The 10,065-nt window shown below is 37.7% G+C and overlaps 1 pseudogene; it reads left to right on the top strand.

Moving 5' to 3' along the window:
- The first annotated feature begins 8,407 nt into the window (after nt 1–8,407).
- Nucleotides 8,408–9,523, top strand: LOC119625651 (eukaryotic translation initiation factor 3 subunit J pseudogene; annotated as a pseudogene).
- Nucleotides 9,524–10,065: the final 542 nt, after the last annotated feature.

Genomic DNA, 10,065 nt, shown 5'->3' with positions numbered 1-10,065 from the left:
CAACCATCATGCCAAAGTGAGGAGAGAGAGATCAGAGTTTGGGGAGCCAAGGTAGCATAGTACCAGAGACAGAGAGAGAAAGGGAGGGAGGGAGAGAGGGAGAGAGGGAGAGATAGAGAGAGACAGAGACAGAGAGAGAGAACCAACAAGAGTGCCCTAGAGAGATGTAGAGAAATAGCCTCAAGTTTTTGGCTGAGTACAGATCTGTAAATGCATGAGAAGCAGGAAAAAAGCCGCTAAATGGTGCGACAGAAGAGTTCCTAGACTTGAAAATAGCTTGTATTTCACCATCCAGAGTTAAAAGATCTTGTAATACACAGGAAATTGAATAAATTCCTCAGAAGGGTATTATTTTAGTAGTAAAAGTAGTAGTAGTAGGGCTAAATTAGCCCTAAAGATCCCTCTGAACTCATTCTAACGGAGTTGGAAAGCAAGCCTCCAAAGGGTCAAAATCATTCCATGTAACTTAGCTGTGTATCAAAAAATCTAACACTTTTTAAAGGAATATAACAAAATCCAGCAATTAATAATGTAAACTTTACAATATCTAGCATGTAGTCAAGACAAAGAATATTACTAGGAGTAAAAAAGGACTTAATAGTAAAAGGGTCAATTCACTGAGAAGACATAAGAATCACAATTGTGTATGTGCTTAACACAGAGCTTCAAAACATATAAGGCGAAAATGATAAGACTGAAATGAGATATACACAGATCCACAATAACATTTGGAATCATCAACATTCCTCTCTCAGTAGTTGACAGAACAAATTAGAGACACAAAAGCCCGTATATGAATATTCATAGCAGCACTATTGCTAATAGACCAAAAGTAGAAACAAGCTAGATGTCCATCAACTGACAAATGAGTAAACAAAAATGCAGTATAGTAAATAAAGCCACCATAAGCATTGACTTAGTGAATACTGAACCATTGCACCTAGGCAAAATATACGATTATGTTCCTGTGAGCCTCTGGTCACAATATTTCTGTCAACCAATCAATAAATAATTTTTCTTTGCCTTTGTTTCTGTTTTAAAGACACCTTATTTAATATATATTGTTGATTCATTAACATCTAACTCACAGCCAACAGCACTATAACTCATGCCTCAATAAAGCTTATTTAAAACATGTATTTTCTCTGTAACACATATCACAGACTTCTTGTGCTGAGCAACACAAGATAGCACTTCAGCACTACACTTGGTGGGGGGGGGGGGGCATTTTAAATAGCAAATTCACCAACAAAAAGCAAAAAAAAAAATAGCCAAAAAAAAAAAAAAAGGTGTTATGGCTTGAATACTTGACTCCTTCAGACTTCATGTTGAAATTTGATCCCCAATATTGGAGGTGAGGCCTCATGGGAGGTATTTGGATTATGGGGATGGATCCCTCATGAATGGCTTGGTACCATCTTTGTGGTAATGAGTAAGTTCTTGCTCTATTAGTTCCTGCAGGAGCTGGTTGTTAAAAAGAACTTAGCACCTTTTCTCTCTCTTGTTTCCTCTCTCACTATGTGATCTCTGCACATGCTGGCTCCCTCTGGCCTTCTGCCATTAGTGGAAGCAGCCTGAAGCCCTCACTGGAAGCAGATGCTGGTGCCATGCTTCCTGTACAGCCTGAGAAACATGATCCAAATCAATATCTTTTCTTTATAAATTACCCAGCCTCAAGTATTCCTTTATAGCAACACTAGGTGGACTAGGACAACATGGCAATAAACAGACCACAAAAAGGACACTTCTTTATAGTTAACGAAATCTTATTTACATTAGCATTAAAAAATCATGACACTTATAAGTAAGTTATATAACAAAATACATGAAAGATCGGTATGCTGAAAACTCAAAACATTGAGAAAAATCAAAGACCTAATAAAAGAAGGGTATACTGTGTTCATGGTTTGGAAGTCTTACTCTTGTTACAATGTCAGTTCTCCTTGAACAGATCCATAGATCCCACAGATTCAATGCAATCTCAATCAAAATTCTGGGAGCCTTTTTTTTTTTTTTTTTTTTTTTTTTTAAAGAAACGGACAAATTTAGCTGAGCTTGGTGGCATCCACCTGTTGCCCCACTTACTCAGGAGGCTGAGCTAGATGGATGGCTTGAGCCAAGGTGTTTGAGACTGGACAACATCGTGAGACCCAATTTCTAAAAAAGAAAGAAGGAAATAAATAAATGAATAAATAAATAAACTGACAAGTTGATCCTCAAGTGTATATGGAAATGCAAAGGACCTAGAATGGCCAAAACAAAAGTGAAAAACTAACGCCACCTGATTTCAAGATTTACTACAATGCTAAAATAATCAAGAAAGTAAGGTATTGTCCTAAGGATAGACATAAAGATCAATTAAGCAAAACAGAAAGTCCAGAAGTAGTCTCACATATATATGGTCAATTGGTCTTCGATTAATGAGCCAAAGCATATAAATATGGGAAAGGAGGGCTTTTTCAATAATCGTGCCAGATCAACTAGGTATTTATATGCAAAAGAAGTACCTTGACCTTTACTTCACATTTTAAACAAAAATTAACTTGAAATGGATCATACACCTAAATGTTAGAGTTAAAACTACAAAAGTTCTGGAAGAAATTGTGGGAGAAGATCTTCATGGCCTTGTATTAAGCTGTCTTCTTTGACAGAACACAAAAAGGCATAAACCATAAAAGCAATAAATCGAACTTCACCAAAATTAAAAACTTTTTCTTTTCAAAAGAAAAGAAAAGTGAAAAGGTGAACTGCAGTGTGGGAGAAAATATTTACAAAACATGTATGACAAAGGTCTGCATACCTAATCTATAAAGAACATGTACAACTAAATACTAATCAAACTACCTGATTAAAAATTGTACAAAAGATTTGAATAGATCAAAAAATACAAATAACCAAGAAGTACATGAGAAGATTATCAACATCATTAATCATTAGGAAAATGTCAATTAAAATTACAATGAGATATTAGCACACACTCATAATTGACAAACGACTGACAATACCAAGTGTGGTGAGAATGTGAAGTAACTGAAACTCCCAGATGTTGCTGATGTGAATACAAAATGTTAGAACAAGTTTGGGAAACAGTTTGGTAGTTTTTAATAAGTTAGATGTACAACTCTGATTATGATATGACCCAGTAATCCTGTTTGTAGATATTTACCCAAGAGAAAAGAATACTTATATTCAAAAAAACCCTTTTACTTTAATGTTATAGGAGCCTTCTGTATAATAGCCTTAAACTGGAAACAATCCAAATGTCAATTAATTTTTGAATAGATAAACAAATTGTGGTATGTCAATATGATGGAATACTAGTCAGCAGTAAAAAGGGAATGAACAACTGATAATACACAACACAGATGAATCTCAAAAGCATTATGCTAAATAAAAGAAGTTGGACAACAAAGACTTCATACAATATGATTTCAATTATATGAAGTTCTAGAAAAGTAAAAACTGAAGTGTTCCAAAGCAGATCAGTGGTTGCCAGAGACCAGGTGTGGAAGGAGTCTCGAGATTACCTGTAAAGGAACATGAGAAACCTTTTTTGGTGTCATAGAAATATTCTACTCTCTTGATTGTGGTGATGGCAGTGGTTATACAACTGTACAGATTTGTCAAAACTCATAGATCATACATATAAAATTGGTGAACTTTATTATATATAAATTATATCTCAATAAATCTGATTTTAAAAGACAGAAGGAGAGAGGCCCTCTGGTTGGTACAAAGAGGATGGGGTGGTGAGGGTGATCAAGACTAAAGACCTAGATGTTAATTATTTAGAGACTAAAGCTGGAATATTCAAAAAGAAACTTGAAAGATAAATGAGGGGAAAGCACAAGAAGACCAAAAACGGGAAAAACAGAAGCACAGAAACAGATGAGCTTCCTGAGCACAGATTTGTGTCCTAAGATAACTTAGAGACAAGGCACAGATTTGCATGACAGACACTCCCTGGGTACACAGGCCCCTGTTCCTTCTTCTGCCCCACTTTGGTCTCACTTGAATGTTGCACCAAGCAGCTCAGGCTAATTCCAAGGTAGGCTCGTGCTAACACCATGGTTTCGGTTTGCCACATGCATTTTTAGTACTCCCTGAAGACTGGTTCTACTGTTGGTAGAATTTGGTAGAATTATAAGCTACCTTCTGAGGCTGGAATGCTCAGAGGCCACTTGTTTACTCTTTTGGTTGGTGAGCCCATATTCCTGCTGGGCTCTTACCCAGTGGTCATTTCCTATGTTCACATGATTCCACCTTGGTAAGGTGGTCCCATGCAATATAGGGAACTTATATTCTTTATCTGAAATTTACATTTAACCAGTTTTTCTATATTTTTACTTGCTAAATTTGACAACCCTATACCTGAGGGCTTTCCCCTACGATTCTGCGTCTGCCTATTGTCCCTCCTAAGTAATCCCTGAGACACCGTTTACCCTGAATCTTATCACCTAGTGTTAATAGTAGAAATACGTTTATCCATCAAGAAACAAAAAAAAAACAGCCTGCCCAACAACTGGAAGAGAGGAATTGTCCTCTCAAGATTCAGGCTAGCCAGAAGAACGGAAGTATCTTTTTCTTAAACAGCTATTTCCTCAACCACAGGTAAAAAAAACAAAAAACAACAACAAAAAAAACCCTGCTTTGTCCTGTCTCCTCACCATGGAGCAAAGGGATATTTCCCTTTACATGTTTAGATATAAATAGAGATTAAGTTCTTGCCTTAAACTAGTAGCAACAAGTTAAAGATGTAGCCAATATAACCTAAGATTGATTTACTTCTTTTTCAAGTTATTTTACCTACATTTTGTATGGAAAGGTCTTAAGGAACCTATTTTATTTTTCCAAGTGTGTCAGAGTTTACATTGAAAGTAATTTCATACTAAAGAAAAACATCGTGAATCATGGTATTTTGTGTAAGGATTAAGAATTCTTTATTGTCTGCATAGTGCTCTAAAATGTCTTATGAATAAGCCAATATTTTCAATCTTCAGCTCAATCGGCTTTATTATTTGAAATATGTGATCTTATACTTGTAATGTATTTTGAGCACTTTTTCATCCTTATTAATAATGAAAATGAGATTGTTAATGAAGCTAAATGACATGGCTGGGATTACAGTAAGTTGATTGTTACAGAGTTCCTGAGTCAGAAATTCTTGCTCCCTTTTCTCTCCCTGCAATTGGTGATGAGAAATCTATCTATAATCTGATATATTATTATTATAATCTATCTTACAGTCTATCTATAATTATCTTTTATATTCTGGTTCTCCATTTTTTTCTCTTATGATCCATAAATTAAGAACATATACTTATGACTTAAATATTTAAGAATTGGATAGAAGTATTCATCCATAAATTTTTATCCCCCAAAAAGCCACAATCCATAGCCCCAAACCACATGAGTAATGCCTATACGTGTAAATATGATTCTTGTGTATTAAATATATATGTATATATCATGTTAAGATACACACAGTTGACATATATTATATACTGTGAGGTGGGTACATGTGATTGGAGGAAAAGACTGTTGTCTCTCTGCACTCCATTTTCCTTTGCCCCACTGTATCACTTAGGCATGTAACCTCTTTGCTTCAAGCTATTATAAAAGAAAAAAAGGCTATGCCTTTTAAAAGCATATGTGCTGAGGAGCTCAGGGCATAAAGAAGACCTAATGAGAAGGAGAGAGTCTTCCCTTTGATCCTTAATTCCTCCAAAGGTTCACAGGTTAGTGGAATAGGGAAAGGAAGACAATTAAAGGAGAGGCAAAGGGAGGTTAGCTAAACTCTGATGTGACCTGAGAAATGGTTCCCACATGCTGCTCCCTCCCCTAGGCTAAGACCCTGGGAAGCAGGTAAGAAGCAGGGTAAGAAAAATACCAGGTAAAAGGAGACAATCTGAGCGTGGTGAGCATCTATTCTCTTGTCCCTCTACCCCAACCTCAAAGGGGTGGCAGCCAGAACCAGAGTCCCCTGGAATCTTCATGTGCATGCTGGAGCAGCAGGGTTCAGGGCCTCAGGCAGCCTCATGGAGCTGCTTGTGCCCTGGGCTGCAGCTCTGAGAGCATTGAACTCTTGGAGCCTTGCTGCCTCTCTGTGTGAACAAAGACCAGACAGCAATAAGAATGCCTCAGTCTTCACCAACTTGGATGGATCATGACCCAGACCAGACAACCCCTTCCACCCACTGCCTGGGCACACAGCTCTACCCTGGTAACTTAGAAGGGAGGAGAAACCCTTCCTGACTGAGATTGTTTCCTCATAAGATGTGTTAAGGTTTGTTCTCATGAGACTAAATAAAGTGATATATTTTATACCACTAAGTTTGTGGTCTGAAATACCCTGTACACACACATATACATATACACAATGTCCATATATATAAATTTTATTTATACCTATATATATAATTTTCGCCTATACATATAAGTATATGTAATTTTTTATTTATACCTGTGTGGTATATATTTTATATATTTTAGTTATGCGCATCCTCTATTTTATGTTTCCGGTTTGTTTTAGGGAATTTGCTTGGCAAGTGGGCAATAAGAAGGGCAGGCTTTTCTTTGCTATCTGTGATGAAGACTTGAAAGGGTACACAAAAAAAACTTAGTATTTTAGTGGTTAAGATAAGGAAAATGAAAAGAAATTGTGTAGGTATGTGTGGTACATATATGTGCATAGATGAATATGCAGATACATAGGTAAGTAGATAGATATGGAGCTACCAACTCTCTGCCTACAGCAGTTGTTTTCCTGATGCAGAAAAAGCAGAGTGCCACGAAAGCCTTCACATAAACTTGAATAACATTATCTTCTGGGTTCTCCAGTCCACGTCACCAGTCTTAGCTATGTGGTTCATCTCGTGGCCTCTTGTGCTCTCACAACGGATGGGTAGAATTCCTGCTTTAATTCTGGTGCTGGATTGTGCTTTTTAAAATAATTAGATGGTGAGTGGGGAACACACTGACTTAATTTGCCCCAGCAAGACTTTTTCTCTATTAATGAAGGCAGCATGAATAAACTAAAGACCCTTTCTGCAGTAACCTGTCAAAGGCTTTTTCAGATAAAGCATTGGTTGTAGGTTTTCATTTTCAGGAAGAAGGAAAAGAATTACATTTACTTATAAAATAATGAAAAAAAAAAGAAAAAGGTTTTTGGTGTCTCTTCATGAATCACTTAAACAAACAAACAAAAAAAGAGATAGATTTGTGAATAGCAACCCAGATGGAGAATTTGCTTATGTGAGGGGCAAAATGGTGCAGTGACTGAAGCACAGATCTTGGAGCCGGGGGCATGGGCTCAGATCCCAGCTGTGTCTCTCACTAGCTGGTGTTTAGCTTCTGTGCCTCAGCTGTCCCACCCATTAAGTGGAATTGAAAGAGTTATCTATCTGATGGAATTCTGAGAATTAAATGGTAATCTGTAAAGAACCTAGATTAGTATTTATTTTAAAAGTGTAGCAGTCCATTCTCTCATTGTTTTGAAGAACTACCTGAGACTAGGTAGTTTATAAAGGTAAGAGGTTTAATTGACTCACAGTTCCACAGGTTGTACAGGAAGCACGGCTGGGGAGGCCTCAGGAAACTTACAATCATGGTGGAAGGTGAAGGGGAAGCAGACACGTCTTACATGGCCAGAGAAGGAGGAAGAAAGTGTAGTGGGAGGTGCTACACACTTCTAAACAACCAGATCTCCTGAAAACTCTATCATGAGCCAGCACCAAGGGGATGGTGGTAAACCATTGGAAACCATTCCCATAATCCAATCACCTCCCACCACACCCCACCTCCAACACTGGGGATTACAACTCTACATGAGATTTGGGTGGGAGTATAGAGCCAAACCATATCAAAAAGTGTAATGTGCTGAGGGTAACCACCAGTTTACCCTTCTCCATATATGACAGAAATAGAGGAAATAACCTAGAAGGCAATGTAAAGGACTTAGGTTAGAAATAAGAAAGAACTGGAAGATTGTTTTTTAAGTTCTGGAATGGTCTACCCAAGAAGCTGTAAGTGCGTAAAAAACAAAGCAGGAGAGTTACTCATTTGACCAGAACAGTTTTAGTGCAAATCTGTTATACTAAAGCCATTTCAGAATAAGTACCTACCTTCTTGACCTGATGGCTTAGAATTTCACTCAGTTCTCACGTTGGGTAACTTTAAATTATCTATGTCACTGTTGACCATGGTGGATAATTGTCATTTTCCTAAATGTACATTTGCTCTGGTGGTCAACTACTGCATATTAAATCCCTAGAGAAGAGGCGTGCACTACAGTCAGACCTGCTTGAACATTTAAGATGATAAAGATCGAGCAAACCCAGTGACTCACCTTCTCCACGCTAACTCCTCGCTAGCTCTCCGGCTCATACACTCTCACACCCGGCTTAAGATGGCGGCAGCGGCGGGAGACTCCGACTCCTGAGAGGCGGACGCATTCTCCGTGGAAGACCCAGTGCAGAAGGTGTGGGGTGGCGGCACTGCAGGTGGGGACCGCTAGGAAGGCGAGGACTAGGACGAGGACGTCAAGGATAACTGATGATGATGATGACATAAAAAAGAAGCAGCAGAAGTAAAACCAGAGGTTAAAAGTTCAGAAAAGAGAAAAACAGCAGAGAAGATAAAAGAGAAAGAACGGCAACAGAAGAAAAGGCCAGAAGAAATTAAAAAGAGGTTAGAAGAACCTGAAGAACCTAAAGTGCTAACACCAGAAGAACAATTAGCAGATAAACTGGGGCTAAATAAATTACAGGAAGAGTCAGACCTCTAATTAGCAAAGGAAACTTTTGGTGTTAATAATACAGTTTATGAAATAGATGCTATGAGCCCATCTTCAAGAGATGATTTTACAGAGTTTGGAAAGTTACTAAAAGATAGAATTATACAATATGAAACGTCACTATATGATGCCTTTTTTTTTTTTTTTTTTTTGAAATCTTAGTTCGAGATGTGTGTATTTCATTGGAAACTGATGACTTGAAAAAGATGACCAATTCACTGAAAACAAAGCAAAACCAAAAAGAAGAAAGGTGTGGTTCCTGGAGGGGGATAAAAGCCACCAGGAAAGATGATCTGGCAGATTATGGTGGTTATGATGGAGGATATGTACAAGACTATGAAGAATTCATGTGACATTTTATCTTTTCCTGGTGTCATTTTGTTTTGTTTTGTTTTTGTTTTTGAGACGGAGTCTCGCTCTGTCTCCCAGGCTGGAGTGCAGCTGCGTGATCTAGGCTCACTGCAACCTCTACCTCCCGGGTTCAAGCAATTTTCTGCCTTAGCCTCCTGTCCTGGTGTCATCTTTATGTTGCCCACAATCCCTTGAACATGTAGTACAACTTCCTTTCCTTTCAGTTCTGCCAAATGCTACAACTGGAAGTTCAGTTGTATCTTTTGTGTTGGTTATTTAGCCCCTTGATCCTTAGGTGCTAATGTGCAAATGAGGGAACTTGGATCTTGCTGCCAAGGGGTTAAAATTGGGAACTTCAGTTGCTACTAAATCATAGTTCAAAACAAACCTAACAATATTGTCATTGCTGCTCTCTGATTTCATAGCAGCAGTCACAGAATTGGAAACAAAAGATTGCAACATGACAAAAAAATTGTATAGTATTTACCAGTATCATTCAGTAATACAGCCTTAACCATACCTCCTTGAACTGCTTCATAACTTGTCAAGAATACCATTTTGCAGCAAGGGCATGTGGTGTGCACCTAGTATTAAAATTGCTTTGTCTTAAAATTGAACATGATGATATTACAAATACATTGTGAAGAAGACTGCTTATCTCAGAGTGAAGATACTGTGGTTGATATCTTCACTCCATAGTTTTTATATCAAACTGCAGCAGTAGTTTGATATAAAATTAAAATGACCAAAACCCTCCAACTTTGAAGCTAAAGGAGGTAAATTTCTCCATTATTGCATTACATGTTGTGGAATCTCTTGAGTGCAAAGTAATTTATCAGGCTATTTCTACTGATGAAGTGATTCAGCTGGGGGAGGGAAACTCTTTACCTGTTTTTATTTGCCAATTTAAGTGTCTGAAA

This window comes from Chlorocebus sabaeus, chromosome 15 (genome assembly GCF_047675955.1).
Source record: "Chlorocebus sabaeus isolate Y175 chromosome 15, mChlSab1.0.hap1, whole genome shotgun sequence".
Classification (NCBI taxonomy): domain Eukaryota; kingdom Metazoa; phylum Chordata; class Mammalia; order Primates; family Cercopithecidae; genus Chlorocebus; species Chlorocebus sabaeus.
Note: the sequence above shows the minus strand (reverse complement) of the source record. Positions and strands in the feature narration are given on the sequence as shown.